General features: G+C 46.1%; 3 long non-coding RNA genes across 6 annotated transcripts in view; 2 read left to right on the top strand and 1 right to left on the bottom strand.

Moving 5' to 3' along the window:
* Positions 1-231: 231 nt before the first annotated feature.
* Positions 232-1680, bottom strand: LOC309363626. Its single transcript, XR_014165487.1, has 2 exons — positions 738-1680; positions 232-549 (listed from the first exon to the last, which is right to left on the bottom strand). It is a non-coding gene; the product is annotated as an uncharacterized lncRNA (long non-coding RNA).
* LOC309363551 overlaps positions 1681-20203 on the top strand; it is a 65619-nt gene continuing 47096 nt past the window's right edge. The window contains exons 1-2 of one of the 4 annotated variants that reach the window (XR_014165386.1): positions 1681-2099; positions 6305-6897. This is a non-coding gene — a long non-coding RNA (uncharacterized lncRNA). Of the gene's footprint in view, positions 2100-4968; positions 5574-5646; positions 6055-6304; positions 6898-20203 lie in introns of those variants that run through there. The other 3 variants (XR_014165387.1, XR_014165388.1, XR_014165384.1) reach the window with 3 other exon arrangements.
* On the top strand, positions 15750-17236 carry LOC309363162. Its single transcript, XR_014165287.1, has 2 exons — positions 15750-16120; positions 16696-17236. It is a non-coding gene; the product is annotated as an uncharacterized lncRNA (long non-coding RNA).

Genomic DNA, 20203 nt, shown 5'->3' with positions numbered 1-20203 from the left:
TGGAGGCCAAGAGTTGGAAAGAGAGAGGCGATCTGCAACAACAACAAAAACCCAGCAAGTGAAATGAAAGGGACGAGGCTCCTTCCGAGGCAGGCGTGAAACCGACCAGATCTATAGGGTCATTTCGTCGCTTCGGCTCCAGCAGCCTCTGCTTAAGGAGGATTTGATCACACTTGGGAAGCCTTGTGTTGTCTATTTAAAATAAAATAAAAAACAGTTTGGGGACGTACATGAGGGGGTAGTTGCTTTATTTAAATTTTAAGGAAACCGCCACTTTCATTCCTTCTTTACCGGTGACTTGTAACTGGAGAGATTAATAAGAGATAATAACCGTTGCTTCCGCGACCGCATTTGCGTTTGGTAAAAGCAACAAACGGAGCTCTCCTTTCGTTGCCTTCCATCGGGAGCTGAGCATCGGGCCAGGGGTAGTAGGGGAAACTTCCACGGTGGAGAAATTTGGAAAGACAGAACTAGGGCGCAAATTTATGATGGGGCAAGGAAGGCGCGGGGGTGGGTGGGATTTTTCTCGGTGGATCTTCTATTCGAGCCCTTGGGGAGGAAGACAAAAGCAGAGGGAACCTTTAAAAAAAAAAGGGGGCGGACGGGAGAGGGAGTTGTTTAAAGATTCTAATCTTAATTTAAGGGCCCTTTCCTCTTGCAACGCAAGCCCCAAATCGCACATTTTAAGAAGCCTAATACAGAAATGGGTGTCCAATTTTATATGCATACACACGCACTTTTTACGCTCCACGGACTCTCTTGTAAAACCGTTCAATTCGCCATCCGCCTCCGAACCGATTCTTTAATATTGACAGTAATTGTGCGTCTATATAAATGCACGTCTATAAATGCGAGTTGCAGAATTTGTGTTATCACAGACCTGTCCTCGTCCCTATGCACACAAAGAACCCGGGTGGGGGGGCAGTTTTCCCCCCTTAAGGGCTCTTTTTTCCAGAGCTTCCTTTGTAAACAAAGGGCTGGACTCGGAGGAGGTAGATACGGTGGAGTCGCCTCTCCGGCTTTCGGTTGAACTAGTTCGCAGCAGATCCAAGGACCGATGTGGCGGCGGCGGCGGCTTTGGTGTAGGCGGAGGAGCCGATCCGCAACGCAGAGACCTTGCGGCAGCGAGGAGAGAGGAAGCAGGGCGTCCTGTTGGGAGCCGGCGAGGCGGGGAGAGAGAGCTTGGCCGGCGTTTTCTGGATCCGGCACATTTCCAGCTTCGGTGGGCTGCCAGAAGCTTCCGGCGAGCCGGGCAGAGCGCGCGGGTTGCGCAGGCCACCTTGCGCCGTCGGCTCCGCGCTGCCTGCCTGCCTGCCTCTCCCCGGTGCTGTCGGGAGGACGCGGGTTTCTCTCTCAGTTCCTTCTTCGGAGCGCCAAGGATCTCCGGGTCTTGCGCTGCCAGAAAGCGGCCGAGAGCAGAGCGCCGCCGCCGGAATGGGCGAGGGCGCGCCGGCTCTTAGAAGTGCCTCTGCATCTCGAAGGTCTGGGCCTGGTTAGCGCGTCCCTGCGGGCAACAAACCCGCGCAAAGCGGAGCCAGGACCCCGTTCTTGGCTGCCAGCAGGATCGCGCCCCCACGATTAAAGAAGTGCTGGGGAGAAGAGACCCCAAATTTAGCCAACGACGAGGAGTCGAAGTCTCCTTTAAAACACACACTTTAAAAGCGCGCAGGCGGAGCGGGCTCCACGATACGTGTCGGTGCATTTGCGCCGCGCATTATGCAAAGACCTTTCCCTACAGGCAGGGTGGGATTCCGCCCCCCCCCCCCGGTGTCTCCAAGTCCCTTTAATTTCAGTGGGAGAGTGAAGTTTGGGAGCAGGAGAGCGCTCTGCGCCGAAGCTGCGATCCTGGCTGTTAGGGGAGTGAGATCCCCCAGTTTGCAAACTGCAGACCGAACCAACCAAGTCCGCATTGTATTGCATTGAGGGCTGGGGTCGCCACCGGGCGCTGCCTCGTGTGTTTATCGGTTTGCCCCAAGCGGGCTGTGTGGACGCGCCCCCTGTTCTTTCTTAGATGCCCACGACGAGAGCGAATTCAGCATCTGGCAAAGAATGACGCCGACGGAGATCAGAGGCAACCTGATGCAATCTTACCTAATCAGGTATTTTACAATGAATCTAGGGAAACAGCGCTGGGGCCTTGTCTCTCTCCTCCCCCACCCCCATATCTCAAGCATATATTGATACCTACTGGGCAACAGCTAAGTCGCATTGCTTACATAAAGGCGGTGCTACCTGCCTAGAAGGCTAATATTTTAACGCCAGCTCCTTCGGAGCTTCCAGGAACTTGCACGGCGAGTTTCTTCTGTTCAAAGAAATCTCTTCTCTGTAGAGCAAGGGGAGGGGGGAGACACCCCCCCCCAATGCACCCTGCCTAACGCATCACAGACTCGTAGATTACACACTACCTTTCAAAATATTTTTTGAACACCAAAAAAAGCGCCTGAATCTCTCACTATCTCATCCCACCTTTTAATGATTCCCTCGCTAAGGATCTGTAGAGAGCCTGGCATGTGCGCATAGGTGGAAGGTTTGGATTATTTTTCCCCCCAGTTTGAATTTATAGTTGCTTTAAATCAAAATATGTGACGCACAGATTCGGTGGGATCTGTGGGAGCGCGCAGGGAGAGAGGAGGGCGGGGACGCCTGGATTTCCGCGGGGGCGGTGTTTCCTAGTGCCTTTTGTGCTGAGCCCGAAGGTGCTGCGTGGGTCCCGTCTCTCTCCGGACTCCTGGATCTCTGGATTTTGCCTCCCTTTGTGGCTGCGATGAGGCCCAAAGGCAGGAGGAGCGCGCCTTTCCCTTGTTCCAATCTGCTGGGTGGGCTCCCTGTTCTGCGGGAGACCTGAACGTGAGCCAAGGCACCCTAGACAGGGGAGCTCCATCCACGCAGACCCTTCTCCCTCTTTTGCCATGCTCCCAAACTCCCGTCTTCTGGATTCTGCGCCCATCTACCTTCTGGCGTCAGCTCCTTCCACCCGGCTCTGCGTATCCTACTCCAGCGCGCATCTCCACCTCTACAAAGTTCCCTTTTTCTCCCGGGCCTCAGCATCTCAACCTTCCCCCCGCAGCGATGGCTGGTCGCTGCTGTGTCTCCCTCATCCTTTGCCTCAGTGCAGATTTGGCTTCCTGGGGCGACTTGGGGGCGCGGCACAAAGGCCTGAGAGCTCGGCCAGGACGTGTCCATTCTGGTGCGCCCGAGCACGAAAAGGCAGGAGCAGCGGAAGGGGCCAACCTCAGTTCTCGATCTTTAGCATCTTTGGCTTTGGCTTCGCCCCCGACCCCACAAAAGCCGGCTGGAGGGGCCAGATCCTGAACTGAGAAGGCCCACTCCAAACACACAAAGGAAAGGCGGAGAACCACCCTCATTCTCCTCCTGCAGGAGTCCCCTCAAGCCCCCCCCCCACTCCTGCATGGCCTTCGTGATAGCTCTACTACGGAAGTGTGAGTTTAAAAAAAATGTTCTTGACAGCGTCAGGCTGCCTTGTGCCCAAGTCTCTGAAACCTTGCTCCTTGTCTCTCCTTCCTTGCTTTGTTGAGGGAAAGATGCAAGGGAGAAACAATCTCTTGTCTCAGTAAAATCAGAGCTGTCCATTCTTTCCATAGGAAAGGCTCCGTTGCCTTTACCTCCTCTCCCTCCCCCAAATTCAGGAAGCCAAGATGATATGCCTAGTCTACAGGATAGATATACATAACTAATAATGCACAATGTTTAAGAGGTTCCACTGGCTTTGGGGAGAGCCTTGTTCGGTAATCTTTGAAGATGCAATTTACAAATGTACCCTGAATGAGCACAAGGATTCTCATCTTGATATCTCAATCTCCCAGGCATATATTACATTACAATGTCGTTTGCATTTCTCCTTTGAAAATGGGTGTGGGGGTGACCAGGTGTTCCAACTTCAAAGAGGGAATTGGATCATCCGTGTAAGTACACAAACACACCCACCCACACACCCCACGTTGCAATGGATCTCCATTGTGCTCTGTCTCTTTTCTAGCCTCTTCTATTCCTCCCAACTAAATGGTGATAGTCTATTGGGTTGTGTATTGCTGCTGTTTGAAAATGAAACGCAGAACTGTGACCTGAATATGTGTACCAAATTGCCTTATGGAACAGATAGCACATGATGATAGACGGAAGTTGTGCATGGGGGTGCTTGCCTAATTGCCTCCTATTTAATTGAATCATTTGTGGGCATCCATATAGGAGCAGACTTCAAAGCATACCAAGTTGTCTTGTAGCCAAAACCCGTGGAAACAGTTGGATGTATGTAGTGGTATTGCTCATTGGTGGTAAGGCTTCTGGTAGCAGAACAGGGACAGAAGCCATGAGCGTAGCCCCACAAATCAAGTAAATCAATAAAAATACTTAACTAACTGAGGTTCTGCACCACCTAACATAAAGCCTGCACCCCTGGCATAAATCCTGGCTGTGCCCATGTCAGAAGCATGGTTTGTTTGTTTTTTTGCAGCCCCCATGACCCCCTAAATTTGCTCAAGAGGTCCCCACCCTCTGGAGTAGATTTAGGGTTATGTAATCCGCAAGGGTGGCGCTGTGGTCTAAACCACTGAGCCTAGGGCTTGCCGATCAGAAGGTCGGCGGTTCGAATCCCTGCAACGGGGTGAATTCCCTTTGCTCCGTCCCTGCTCCTGCCAACCTAGCAGTTCGAAAGCACGAAGTGCAAGTAGATAAATAGGTACCGCTCTGGCGGGAAGATAAATGGCGTTTCTGTGTGCTGCTCTAGTTCGCCAGAAGCGGCTTAGTCATGCTGGCCACATGACCCGGAAGCTGTCTGCGGACAAACGCCGGCTCCCTCGGCCTATAGAGCTAGATGAGCACTGCAACCCCAGAGTTATCTGCGACTGGACCTAATGGTCAGGGGTTCCTTTACCTTTACCTTTACCTTTACTAATCTGCAAGGGGGAGAGGCAATAACTGCCAACATTTTCTTCCCTCCCTGTGCTGCAGGTGGGAGCTTTATTGTCACACTGAGCAACACTTCTGAACGCAGCCCCACGATGCTTCTACAGGGCAGCTCTGGAGAAAGCATTTTAAGCACGGCAGCTATGCAAGACCGGCTTCATAGCATATTGAGAGGTGCATTGGGTTCAAATCCTGGCTCATTTATTGACTCGCTTAGTCAATAAATGTGCTGGCCCACATTGCAGGGTCCTTGTGAGGATGAACACGCCCTTGACACATTAAGGAGCGGATCTACACCACAGTCAGAAAAAAAATGCGTATCGAACTGGATCTTGAGTACAAGCTAGTGAAGTCAATGGGACTGGCTTCTAAATAAATTTGTGTCGAGGGCAGAAATGTAAAAGAAAGAAAGAAATGTGGGAAGGAAATGATGCCCTCAGCAAGCCACAGCGCGATCACAGCAAACAAGGGGAACAGACAAATATTATACACTTACCCTGCAATTTTAAATCTTAAGCACATTGCACTTAAATAGCATTTATATGTTTATAATATAAACCTCACAGCAAAAGGCTTTTTGGCAGGATGCAGACAATTGTTTTTGAGAGAGCTGAAAGTGGTTTGAGGAAGGATTTCCCATACTGTACACCCACCCAAGCAGTCACCTCTGGTCAAGCAGGTTTTTGGCCCAGGATAAAAACCTGACAAACCTTTTCCTTACAGGCAAAAGGAGGATAGCTACACACCTCACAAGCAACAACGATCCCTCCTGCAACACTTTGGAAAATGCTTGTCTCCAGTCTTAGTATGTAGTGCATTATGACGTTCAACTTTATATACCGGGTATATGCTGGCACTAGGAAAAAAATACCCCCAATGGATTTCTATGGGACTACCCCAAAGGATGTATTTTTAATGACTGCAGTTTTAGGCTTCTGTTCTGAGTCTCTGAAACCAGTGAGCAAAACGGTGAGGATATCCTGAATGTCCCTCATCCCCCCTCCTGCTCCATCTTTGTTGCACAAGCCTAAAAGGCAACCCTTGAATCTAGATGGTTTCTTCCAGCAGATTGATACCTACTTTCCATGTATTCTTTTCAGTGCCTGCTGAAGACATTATTATTTAGACAGACCTACCCATATGTTTAGAAAGTTGGTATGAGCTTTAATTTGTTTTGGCCTATTTTGTTGCTGTTTCAACTTTTGTATGTTTTAGATTATGGTTGCAATTTTTTTAAAAAAGTGATAATCTTATTGTTTTATCTTTTTGTAAACAGCTTTGCAGTTTTTTTTCTATAATCAAGCAAGCAGTATATAACTTTTATTAAGTAAATAAATAAATAGCTCAATAACTGATTTCTTTGTTTTGTTTTGTTGGGCAGGTGGGCCGTCTGGAATAAAAGTAATCCAAAACACACTAGCAAGAATTTGAACTGGAGCGAGATGTACAACTCTGGGCAAGGCAGAAATTACATTTTTGTTTTTCATGCAAAAAAAGTTCCCTTTCCTTTGCAAGGTTAACATGGGAATTGTATTCTCACGTGGTTAATGTTGGAAATGGCTCCCAGGCCCGATCCTAAGCCGTGTTGACTCCTGAGCTGGAAAATGCATGCACCTGTGACCACCAGGCACTTGCAGACCTCTGAGGTCTTCAGCGAGGTCCACGAAGTGTTCACCGCCCACCGCATTTCTGCTGCCTCCCTGCAGAGTTTGTGCTTACCTAAGCCATCCTTCCTATGACACTTGGACTCCTGCCAGGCTGCCAAACAGCTGCTTGGTGACCTCGGAGGGGTACCATTCTGATGGGCAGGATGCAGCCTGGGAAGCAACCTTCCTGCATTCTGCCATCCCCCATGCAGTTTGAGCAGGCCAAGAATTGCATAATTGTGATGGGAGGAGCGTCGCTCAGGGAGGGGAGAGTTAACAGCCTTGGCACTGTGGGTTCCTTTTGGAGGAAGGGTGGAACATAAATTAAGCAAATTAATAAATAAATAGATGATGTCTCTTCTCAATAAGTCTCTCTCTCTCTCTCTCTGTGTGTGTGTGTGTGTGTGTGTGTGTGAGAGAGAGAGAGAGAGAGAGAGAGAGAGAGAGAGAGAGAGAGAGAGTGTGTGAATGGCCTCATCCACCATTGGCACATCACTGGCTCCAGCCACATCTCTTTCAGTTGCACCCACTGGCAGGCAGCCTCCGGGTATCCATGCACTGTTGCAGGTGTTTCATGCGCCTTGTGGCTGGGGGGGTGAGGGTGTGAGTGCAGAAAAGGCTGTCCAAACCTGATATAACGCCACCTGTTTCCACTGCCTAAGGTGGCTCTCTCACTCTTCTTAATAAGTGTGATGGTCCTACTGGCTCATTTTCATTTTAAGGTTCGGGTACTGAACCCTTTTGCGATGCTGATGCTGATAAGTGTCAAAGCTGAACAGCCTCCGTTTTCGTGGTCCATGCTCTGTGGAAATAGAGCATCTGCCTGGTTTGGGGTCTTGTTTCAGCAGATGAGCATCTGCAAGTGAATGGACCTGAAGACACTTGTAGGTCCCTCTTCTCTGAGAACACATGCCTGTTTTTCTGCTAACCACGTGGCGTCCTGCAAATGGCAAAGATGCATTTAATTTGTCCTGCGTTTCTTCTTTCTGCTTTGTTGGGGAAAGTCTTGGAAGCGCTCACCTTGCTTTTTTGGACGCCTTCAGGAACTGTCGCAGCTCACACACAGCAGCAGCTTTCCAGCCTACACAAATAATTTATTGAGTTTACCGGACAAATGAGATCACCGGACAAATGCAAACAATTAAATCAAAATGACTTGGGAGGGAGGACAACTTAAAGCCACAGGGCCCTTTGCTTTACCCATTGGATAACATGTTTCTGGCACAGTGCTAACAGGGGAGAGTCCTTGAGAGAAAGGCAATTTGGAACATGGGACTGCCCTGCTAGAAAAACCTCTGGACATTTCAGCAAAGGAATTATTGCCAGGCCACACAGTGCAGGGGTTCCTTGGTACCCCCTCATGCTACAGAAGTTTGTGAATAGTTGGGAATTCACCCTTCACTCCCCTCACCACTGACAAGTTATAATTTTTGTCCAGCCATAGCCCTCTCCCATACGCAAACAATTTAGAACCTCAATAGAGAAAGTCCCAATGGCTGGCTGGTCACTTCTGTGGTTGTGAAAACATAACAGGAAACTAAATGATCAACAGTTTGCTACACCTTAATGAAATCTCAAGATCTGCTAGCTGAAGTGTTCTGCCTCATGTGACCCAATGGCAGGACCGGCCTTATGTGCAAGGCTGGCTCAAGAAAGTTTGTTGTCTGAGGCAAGGGACAAGATGCAGTCCTCAACCTCATCCCGAGTACGGACAACCAACTGGACTAGTAGCTGAATCTTTCAAAACTGGCAACGGGATAGTGTCCTCTAACATGCATGAGCAGACAAGCTATGGGGCTTCAAGTGGTGCACATACTGTAGTTCTGTCCTCCCAAAAGAACTGTTACTCCTCCAAGGGGCTCAGGAGGAATAACTAGGGAGATACCATTGCTCTCCCTGGTGTCTGAAGCCATTTTCTCACTCTACCTAATGGTAGGGCCGGGCCAGCCTATTTCTGGTTTTGGAGTGGGGGGTTTCCTTGACCATTACTTGCATTTGTATGAAGCCACAGTTACTCATGGGATTCATCCCCACAGACTTTAATGGGACTTGATGGGGAATGAGCTTTCTGTAAAGGAAATGGGACTCAGTGCTTTGGGGGCACAATCATTCTTGGCATGTTTTTATCAGGAACCCATCCTACACTCAAGTAGGACCCTGGTAGAGACACATGCCCGACTGGCATGTTCTCTTCCTCCTGGTCGTTCGTTCGGGAGCTTCAAAAGCTTTCTTCAGCCCGAACATCACAGCAACCGATGCCAACAGACATCGGCATACTTAGGGATCCGCAGAGTCTTCACAGCTTGTGTAACAGACCTCAACAACTCAGCATTTTGGCTAATCTACTTTATTTACATATAAACACACATGGAGCACAGGAATTCTAACAGTTTTCTGGTTCATTCTGTGGAGCCTGAGCAAGAGAAACTCACTCGTGAATCGAGCCCTATGAAGGAGCAGCCTTTCCAGAAGCAGCGGTGGGCCACTGGTTTGTGGAAATGCACGCAACACGGTCACACTCAAAGCCTGATCACACACAATCCGAAACACAAGAGTGCGGGTATGATTTCTACACACATGGTCCAACATGGAAGGCCATCCCTGTTGGTTAACATTACTCACACTGTAGAAGCTTTCCATCTAAATATTACATAAAACAGCTGACGGATGTAGACAACTGATGGACAGATAAGCAGGGGAAGAGGAATGAAAGAACTGGATCAGCATTATTTCAACTTTGCTTTAGTAGTGAGCCTTCCTTGGGAAGTTAAAAAGGGTTTGGTTGTCTCTAAGAATATGTCTATCCAGCAGCTGCCTGTATAGTCTGTATAGCCACTAGCTAGGTGCTGCAGTGTAACACCAGGTGTGGGACATCTACCTGGAAAAGCCTCTCTCTCACCAAACCCAGGATGACAGCAGGAGGTTGGACATGCAGACTGCACATCCAGCTCTGGTCCCAGATTTATCCTTTCTTGGTATATGGACAGGTGAGAGGCCAGCATGGAACCAATGAGAACAAGAGGTTAGTTGCTGTTGTGATTGCCACTCAGAGAAGGGGTGTGATTTAGATTTCCTGCCCAAACAGCTTGAGTCAGATCTTCAGTGGTACCGGTGGACAGACTTATTTGTTTGCTTATTTACATCCATTATATATACTGCCCATCAGCTTTGTGTACAAAAATGAGATGAAATTCTTAAGTCAGGTTAATCAGTGTTTAACGTTCAGAGTGTTTTAAAAATAACATGTTTAAAAGCTGGGGGTTGTTGTTTTTTAAAAAATGGTTTCATTTGGGCATCAGGAAGATTGGTGACAGGCAAACTTCTTTCAATAAGGAGTTCCTTAAATTACAGAATCACTAACTCATAGAGCTGGAAGGGACCACAAGGGTCATCTAGTCCAACCCCCTGCAATGCAGGAATCTTTTTGCCCAACATGAGGCTCAAACACATGACCTGAAAGACCCTAAGTCTATAACAGAGTCTATAACATGTAACAGATGGTCCCTGCCAACTCTACAATTGTATGATTATTTGAAAACTGAAACAATCACATATTCCTCCACTGTCTAGCCCTGCCTTCAATTTAATTCCCTTCCTTTCCTTTCCTCTGTTGTTTCCTATGGGTTGAATTCCAAATTGTAAGCTCTGTGGGGCAGGTACCCATCCGTATACTCTGATGTATTAGTAGAAATGATGATGATGATGATGATGATGATGATAGTGACACTTGGAGAAGAGTTTCCAGAGATGACATCAATGCAAATAAGAATTATTTTTATTTTTGTATGGTGTACAGAACCAGTATATGCACTGGTGCTACCAATGCACTACTTGGGAAAGGCAGTCTATTTACAAACATGTTTGTTTGCTTTATGTAGGCAAGAAAAAAATTAAAAATCCTTCCTTCCTTGCCGCTACCCACTTGGGTAAGGTTGCCAGTTTTTTTGGAGGGGGGAGGGGGTAGATTGGTGGTGTTTTTTTTAACTGGACCTAATCTCATGCCTTTAATAACTTTTTGGCATGCAGGTATTAAGCATGCAAAATTTGCCTCATCTCTTTATCCCTATGCCAGGAAAAGCCTGAGCTGTTTAATTTGGGCTTACACATGAGCAGAGCCAATTTTGTGTGTGTGAAAAAAGTTGCTTTAAACAAAAAGATTAGCAGATGTGACTGGCTGATAGTTGCCCTGGCTATTACAGGGCACAAGCTTGTGATCTCACCTTGTCTGAAGGTTCCTTGTCACTCAAGACTGTTCCATCACAACAGTTGTCTCAGGTTAAAAAGTGGAAGCAACAGGGGAGAGTGCAGTTTTGTGGTGCCAGACGAAACAACCATCTATAGTATTACCTTTGGGAAGATTTGTTTTCAGGTATGGTGGAAGTCATCCCTGAGTGGACTGGATAAAATGACCCAATGCATGAAAGACACAAAATCGCTTCAGATGGTGCTTTTAAGAAAGACCGACTTTATCCATTTGAATTTTTTTTAAAAAAATTTAAGGGTATCACTGAAGTTTTTCATCAGGCACAGTCAGCGATAATTCTTAAAATTTATATTCAGAGTATTTCAAACACTTCATTATCTCGGGAACTCTTCCAAACAACTGTGCAAAGCAGGTCAGAATTAAAGTCTCCATGTTGCAGTTTCACTAGAGGAGTTTGCTGAACACCACCTAAAACAACACATTTTATTATTGGGTCACACCTAATCAGTTAATAGCTGTGGTGAGATTTTATGAAAGGAATTCCAAGCTCCCATGTGAAAATTCACCACTACATGACACCAGTCCTTAGATGACCAGAGAATTGTGTGTGTGTGTGTGTTTTAAAGTAGTGTGAAGTTCAGAAGAGAGTCCTCTGTTCCTCACTGGAAGCTCAGTATGAATCACTGGATAAAATGTGACAACTTCATTGCAAGATTTCTTTTAGCCATTCATTTATTGGAGAGATGGGGAAATTGTGGTCCTTCGTATCTTGTTGTATTATAACCCCCATCATCCTTAATTATTGCCCAGGGTGCCTGGCACTGATGGGAATTGGAGCCTGTCAACAGTTGAGGGCTAAGGTTCCCCCATTCCTATTCTGCTCAATAGATCAGACTTCCCTACCATAGTGGCAAATGTTGCTGGACTTCAATTGCCACTACAGTGGTACCTCAGGTTACATACGCTTCAGGTTACATACGCTTCAGCTTACAGACTCCGCTAACCCAGAAATATTACCTCGGGTTAAGAACTTTGCTTCAAGATGAGAACAGAAATCGTGCTCCAGCGGTGCAGCGGCAGCAGGAGGCCCCATTAGCTAAAGTGGTGCTTCAGGTTAAGAACAGTTTCAGGTTAAGAACGGACCTCCAGAACGGATTAATTACTTAACCCGAGGTACCACTGTATCCCAGACCTCTGGGCCTGCTGGCTGGGGGTTCTTGAGAGAAGCTGAGTTACAACAACAACTGGAAGCCCCCATATTTTTTATTTTTTTTATATATAATTTTTTATTAAGGTTTTTTCATACAAATACATATTTAACAAACAAAATGAATTTTATAACATCTTTTCATTCTACTATGGACTCCCTCACGCCTCCTGCTTCCACTTGCATTATTAAAAAGAAAATTTTTCCAAGCAAATTATCATTTTGTTTATAATCTTAAATCCAATAATTTAGGTTAAACTCAAATATAAAATATAATTTGATGGTAGACAGTTGTTTCTACTCTGACATCCTTGTTAGTATTCAGCCAAATTACAGTACTTTTGTAAATAAATCTTGAATTTCTTCCAGTCTTCTTCAACCCTTTCCTCTCCCAGGTCACGGATTCTGCCCGTCATCTCGGCTAGTTGCATATAGTCCATCAGCTGCATCTGCCATTCTTCCAGTGTGGGTAGATCTTGAGTTTTCCAGTTCTTAGCAATGAGTATCCTTGCCGCCGTTGTAGCATACATAAAAAATGTTCTGTCCTTCTTTAACACATTCTGGCCGGCCATGCCCAGAAGGAAGGCCTCTGGTTTCTTGGTGAAGGTATACTTAAACACCTTTTTAAACTCATTATATATCATTTCCCAGAAGGCCTTCACTCTAGGACAGGTCCACCAGAGGTGAAAGAATGTTCCTTCATTTTCCTTACATTTCCAACATTTATTATCAGACGAATGGTATATTTTAGCCAATTTCACTGGGGTCATGTACCATCTATATATCATTTTCATTACATTTTCCTTCAGAGCATTACATGCGGTGAAGTTCAGCCCAGTGGTCCACAACCTTTCCCAGTCCTCAAACATAATGTTATGCCCAATATCCTGAGCCCACTTTATCATAGCCGATTTAACCATTTCGTCTTGTGTGTTCCATTTCAGCAGCAAGTTATACATTTTTGAAAGTACCTTGGTCTTAGGTTCTAGCAATTCTGTTTCCAATTTCGATTTCTCCACCTGGAATCCTAACTGGAAGCCCCCATATTTATTGACTGGCCTAAACTATGAATGTGATCCACATTTTTGGTCCCGTGGATTTGAATGAGAAAGTTAAGAGTGTATTGGATCTGATTAATTCAATCTGCATTTTGTGCTCTGTATTATAGTTTGTGATTTGTTGTACACAAAGACGGGCCTCCCCGTGTGGCAAGATGAGATGATCGCATCAGGCGACAGGATCCACAGGAGCAGTAGATCTTTATTCTCCCGGGATGAGACAGTATTCCCACCTGTAAAATGGGAATACTTTTTAAAAGAGGATGTGACACAGAGAGAGATGGGGGAGAGGTTAGTAATGAAAGCATCAAATGAAAGCATCAAACAGGACGTCAGACATGTTTGTTCTGGGTCCTGGTATATATATTTAAATATATATTGCCCAACAAATGAAAAAGCACATTTAAAATTAGTTGTAGGACAATCCAAAGAACTGAATTAACACATGTCCTAGATGGAGCTAGGAATGGAAACTGCATCTGCCACTGTGGTTAAAGATCACTGCTTCTAAAATGGGATCTTCTCTCGCCTGCTAGAAATATCACCGGGCTGCCTCATGCCATTATTCTAAGTGCCACTTCTGAATTCTAATCTTACTTAAAAACCCAATATGAAATGCGCAGTGTCATTATTTAACACTTTAAAATCAGTATTTACGCAATCACCTTAAAAAACTAAGAGCCGATGATCATCTTCTGAGCCCTTCTGTGAAATCAGCAGCCTAGTTAAGAGTGTTCCCATTTCACAGAAGTGAGAGGGACAAGTCTTGTCATCACTCCTGGGCCTCAGGTAGGGGCAACTAAGATGCAGTGGTAGCTCAGACTATTACTTGTTCATCCCTCACTGCGAGAAGTGAGGTTACAGGGAACCAGGCAGAGGGCTTTCTCGGTAGTGGCACCTGCCCTGTGGAACGCCCTCCCCCCACATGTCAAGGAAATCAACTACTATCCGACTTTTAGAAGATACCTGAAGGCAGCCCTGTTTAGGGAAGTTTTTAATGTTTGATGTTTTATTGTGTTTTTAATATTCTGTTGGAAGCTGCCCAGATTGGCTGGGGAAACCCAGCCAGATGGGCGGGGTAGAAATAATAATTTATTATTATATTATTTTTATAAAGTGTGTATCAGCTGCAGGTCACTACCAGTGTAAGGTGTGCAAAGCGAGGCGAAGGGCTTTTACACACTATAATTGCACTAGCAGGCTGCTTGTTCCAATATAATCTATGGAGGGTTGATTCACAGAATAATATAATCACAGAATTGTACAGTTGGAAGTGACCCCAAGGGTCATCTAGTCCAACCCATTGCAATGCAGGAATCTCCGCTAAAGCATCCATGACAGATGGCCATCCAACCTCTGCTTAAAAACCTCCAAGGAAGGGGAGTCCTCCTGGAGGAGACCGTTGCACAGCTGAACAGCTCTTTCTGTCAGAAAGTTCTTCGTGTAGTCAGAATCTTCTTTCTTGCAACTTGAATCCATTGGTTCGAGTCCTACCCTCCAGAGCAGGAGACAACAAGATTGCTCCATCTTCCATGTGACAGCCCTTTAGATATTTGAAGGTGGCTTTCCTATCTCCTCTCAGTCTCCTCTTTCCCAGGCTAAACAGATCCTTCAACCATTCCTCATAAGGCTTGGCTTCTAGACCATGGGTATGCAAAGTAAGGCCCAGGGGCCGGATCTGGCCCAATCGCCTTCTAAATCCGGCCTGCGGATGGGCTGGGAATCAGTGTGCTTTTACATGAGTAGAATGTGTTCTTTTATTTAAAATGCATCTCTGGGTTATTTGTGGGACCTGCCTGGTGTTTTTACAAGGGTAGAATGTGTGCTTTTATTTAAAATACATCTCTGGGTTATTTGTGGGGCATAGGAATTTGTTCATTTTCTTTTCTTTTCAAACTATAGTCCGGGCCACCACATGGTCTGAGGGACGGTGGACCGGCCCCTTGCTGAAAAAATTTGCTGACCCCTGTTCTAGACCCTTGATCATCCTAGTTGCCTTCCTCTGCACATGTTCCAGCTAGTTTCCCTCCCCATATTGTAAATGGAGGTGTGAGGAGAGACTGAGGCTGAGACAGCTCAGCTTACCTAAGACGGCCTATGAGTTCTTGTCAAAGGTGATATTTGAACAAAAGACTTAGAATCACAGAACTGTAGAGATGGAAGGGACCACAATGGCCATGTAGTCCAAACCCCAGAAATGCAGGAATCCTTTGCCCAACATGGGGCTTGAACCTACGACCGACTGAGCTATACCCAGTGACGACATCTTGAGATGTAACATAGCCTGCATACACATCTATACAGTGGTACCTCAGGTTACAGACGCTTCAGGTTACAGATGCTTCAGGTTACAGATCCGGTAACCCAGAAATAGTAGCTCAGGTTAAGAACTTTACCTCAGGATGAGAACAGAAATCACGTGGCGGTGGTGGGAGGCCCCATTAGCTAAAGTGATGCTTCAGGTTAAGAACAGTTTCAGGTTAAGAATGGACCTCCAGAACGAATTAAATTCTTAACCCGAGGTACCACTGTATTTAAATTGCAATTGAAGCACATGGCTCCCCCCAGAAAAAGAATCTTGGGAACTTTAGTTAAGGGTGCTGGGAACTGTAGCGCTGGTGAAGGGTAAATACAGTTCCCAGGATTCTTTCGGGGAAGCCACATACTTTAAAGGTATGACATATCTTCCATCACTACGCTACCCCAGCTTTCCACTGAAGCCTCCCTTGATGTTTTTTCAAAATGTGCGCACTCAACACGGTTAAAGAGGCAAGCTTGCACAGCTTTCAACAATATCCGCTAAACCCTTTAAAAATAAAATAAAAGCAAAGAAGTCTCAAAATGGTGGAGCGCTTGTGGCATGGGAGAGACAGAGAGGAGGGAAAACCTTGATGCTGTTCATTTTTATTATTTTTTTAAAGGCTAGATGACAGCTCTTGCGTCTGAGTGAGAAATGGCTCGCCCTATTAAAGAAGCGAAACGCAAAATGGTTGGGGCAGGCCCAGAGGGGGAAATGTTGTGGTATCATCCATCGCTTATGAAAGGACTGTAGCTCCTTTGCCTTGCATGCAAAAGGTCCCAGGTTCAATTTGGGATATCCAGATTTGACAAGCTTATGGATATAAAATTGGAGTTTATACTCCTGGATATAAAAATCTGGATAGAAGAAATGGGCCCCCTTTGATAGACTCCTTCTATGATTGGACATCTGTAATTTAAAAAAAAAGACCGGTAAAGAACCAGAGGGATGTGGGTTTAGTGAAATGTGGGTTCATCAGGAAGACATTAGAAGTGGAGGGATAGGAGGAACGCAACAGGGAAAGAGGGGAGGGAAATTTGGAATCCAAAGGTTGTAAAATTATTGTTTGTTTTTATTCTATTTTCATCTGTACTATATTTGAAAGGGGGGAACTCGTGGAAGGGAAGAGGTCGACCTTAGGGGATGGAAATTTGGATAAATTGAGTTATTGATGATGAGTGTATTTTGGGAATAAGAATTTGTTGAATATTATTGCTTTTTTGGAAGATTTGGAACACAAGAGGGGGTGGGGAGGGGAAGTCCTGGATATTGGAAAAAGTTTATGAATTGGATTTTATTTGTTTTAATTTGGAAAACCTTAATAAAAATTATTTAAAAAAAAAAAAAAAAGGTCCCAGGTTCACACTGCTGTATTGCCAGGTGGGGCTGGGAACAGTTCCCTGTTTGGAACCCTGGAGAGCTGCTGTCAGTGAGTGGACACAGATGGACCAATGACCTAGTAGGAAGCAGATTCCTAGGTTTCTGGATGATGTCACAAGCACAATGTCAGGGAGACCTTTGGTCCTCCATTCCTCCCTACAGGCTGTCAGAATAGCAAGTGATGTGCTAGCTGTATGTATGTGAGAGGAGATTCTTCTAGGGATCAAAATCTTTTGAGCCCTGAGAAGACAAGACATCACTGCAGTCGAATTGCTACCTCAGGGTTACACACCAGCCAGATCTCTTGCTAGGTTTTCTACCCGGTACCAGCACAGGAACGGCACAGGAACACTTCCGTGTTTCTGGCAGAGAAACTCTCCAATAGAAGGCGATAGCATGTCTTCTGTTAGAGAGGGTGTATGATGTTCAGTTGGGCCTGGAAAGAGAGAAGCTTGGGGTCCGTATCTCCATCTCCCCCTGCCGTGGGCCTGAATATGCAAGCTGGAGTCGACCCAAATAGGTGGTGAGAAATGAGGGTGAGGTCACATGTTAGAAGAGTAGGATTGTGTATAGCACCCCAGTGGCATGCAGTGTGTTTTTTGGGTGCATTGCCTTCTTCTGCAGTAGCCTCTGCACTGGTCATGGGGAGAGGCAGTCAAGTCTTGCCCTCCCCACATCAGTGTCCCTCCTCTCCCCAAAGCTTTGCTTTCCTACACAAGAGTGAATGGCACCCTTTCATGTAGGAGGATGTTAAGGTATGTGGGATGGAGGCTAAACTTTTCCCTTCCCCGTGTGACTTACTGAGAAGCAGGTCTGCTTCTGTCTTGTTTCTTGGTCACACCACGGTGCGACAGATTGTTTGGAGAGGGGCACAGAATGTTTGGAGCCACAGCTGTGTACATGCCATGCATTTAAAGCGCATTTTCAAGCACCCCCTCCCCCAAAAGAATTCTGGGAACTGTAGGATTCTGTAGGATTCTTGGGGTGGGTCCTTTACAAAGTGTACACAGTCATAATTTAGGATTCCTATATTTCAAAAAGGGAAATTCTGGAAACAAAAGTTGTTGATCACCCCAATGCTATTGAGGTTTTTGGGACGCGGGTGGTGCTGTAGTCTAAACCACAGAGCCTAGGGCTTGCCGATCAGAAGGTCGGCGGTTTGAATCCCCATGACGGGGAGAGCTCCAGTTGCTCAGTTCCTGCTCCTGCCAACCTAGCAGTTCGAAAGCATGTCAAAGTGCAAGTAGATAAATAGGTACCGCTCTGGCCGGAAGGTAAACGGTGTTTCCGTGTGCTGCTCTGGTTCACCAGAAGCGGCTTAGTCATGCTGGCCACGTGACCCGGAAGCTGTATGCCGGCTCCCTTTGCCAGTAAAGCAAGATGAGCGCCGCAACCCCAGAGTCGGTCACGACTGGACCTAATGGTCAGGGGTCCCTTTATCTTTATCTGTTGCGGTTTTTGAGCTATTTTTTTTGGTACATTCACCAAAAAACAACACTTATGACATGGGTTGTCATACACCCAGGTTTCCCCAGACATTTTTAGCGATTTTTGGAAATTCTGCGCAGACGTTATTTCTGACAGATGAATCCCGTTTATGTCCGGGAAATCCAGACATATGGCACCTCCATATAATTTCATATACTGTATAGATATGAGTGTATATACCTGCACAAACTACCATGGTTACTCACATTCTTGATGGCGATGAAGGAGGAGGAAGAGATAGAGCAAGCAGGAGTACAGTGGTACCTCAGGTTACAGACGCTTCAGGTTACAGACACTTCAGGTTACAGACTCCGTTAACCCAGAAATAGTACCTCGGGTAAAGAACTTTGCTTCAGGGTGAGGACAGAAATCCCGCGGCGGCAGTGGGAGGCCTCATTAGCTAAAGTGGTACCTCAGGTTAAGAACAGTTTCAGGTTTAGAACGGACCTCCAGAATGAATTAAGTTCTTAACCTGAGGTACCACTGTATGCAGATACCATCTGCATCTCCCACCCATGGTTCTGATATAATAAGATCTATGCATGGAAACAAGGAGAGAGCATGGCTCACTGGTAGATCATCCCTGGCATCTCCCGTTTAAAAAAGACCAGATAGGAAGGGATAGGAAATCACCTGTACACGAGACCACAGAAGTGATGATAACAGGCTAGATGGAGAAACAGGTCTTAACCTGGTATGTCAGCTTTCTATGTTCCTTCTCACGTGGTGGATCACAAACGGCAGGCCTAAATCAAACACACACCCAGAAGTGCGGACATTGTATCTTTCCCCAGCCTTGCTTTCCGTGAAGTGCGAATTAAAAAAATTTATAAGCCGCTTCTCAACATTATGTCTCACAAGTGGAGAGCAGCAATTAAAAATGAAAGGCAACCTAACACCACAAGTCAGGGGTGATCTTTCCGTGGGGAGAGAGGAAGTTCCTCAGCCAAGTTTAAAGGCTTCCTCTTCCGCAATTAGATGCAAATCCCCATCTGTATTGTCGTGTTCGCCATGTCCCCCCCCCAAGTGGCTGGATGTCTCTTCCGATGCACATCCAGGCCTGGAGGGATCAAATGTCCTGCATGACTAGTTCCTGGCTAGAGCTAGATCAGGGTGTGCGTATTTTACCCCAGTGTTTGTTGTGGCTACATTTTTATATATAGCAGTGCTATATCAACACATGTCAAACAATTACCTTAAAAAAAAAGCAGCAACGTGATTTATGCCTTTGGCATTCATACCTATCCCCATTTTTAATTGTGCGTAAGAATAGTCGGTGTGTAGAATGAGTAAGCTAGCCAGAAGCAGAGGTGGTCCAGAGGAACAAGCAGCTGTGGTCTGAAACACTGGCTGTGCATTTGGAGGTGATGGTGGGGAATGGACAGCTACTCTGGGACCTCCGCTCCTTACCTAAAGGGTGTCCCATAAAGAAAACAATGAGCAACAAGTTAACCCCCCCAAATTAGCCTTACGTAGGTTGCTTCTAAAGTGATGTCAGGCGGCAGTGGATCCAAACCCCACGGCCAGTCGCCAGGAATGGATAAGACCAGGAAAAGTTCTTACCAACTGCTTTTTATTCAATATTCACAGAGAGAGGCTTGGAAATGCTGCCTCTTGGAATACAATGGTACCTCGGGTTAAGTACTTAATTCGCTCCGGAGGTCCGTTCTTAACCTGAAACTGTTCTTAACCTGAAGCACCACTTTAGCTAATGGGGCCTCTTGCTGCCGCTGTGCCACTGGAGCACGATTCTGTTCTCATCCTGAAGCAAAGTTCTTAACCTGAAGCACTATTTCTGGGTTGAGTATGTAACCTGAAGCATATGTAACCTGAGGTACCACTGTAATGGCATTGCCCAGAGTAAATCTCCCCTCTCCTTCTCTCCCACTTCCTTATTTGTCATCCCTTCTATGGGTGGCATTGAGGGCCCTTTGCTTCTGAGGCCTTTGCTCTCCTACTTTTAAGGCTCACCAGGTTCTGGGAGATGGTGAGTCTGGA

This window comes from Podarcis melisellensis (assembly GCF_964234715.1).
Source record: "Podarcis melisellensis genome assembly, chromosome: 2".
Lineage (NCBI taxonomy): Eukaryota > Metazoa > Chordata > Lepidosauria > Squamata > Lacertidae > Podarcis > Podarcis melisellensis.
The sequence above is the reverse complement of the archived record's forward strand: the minus strand, read 5'-3'. Positions and strand labels throughout refer to the sequence as shown.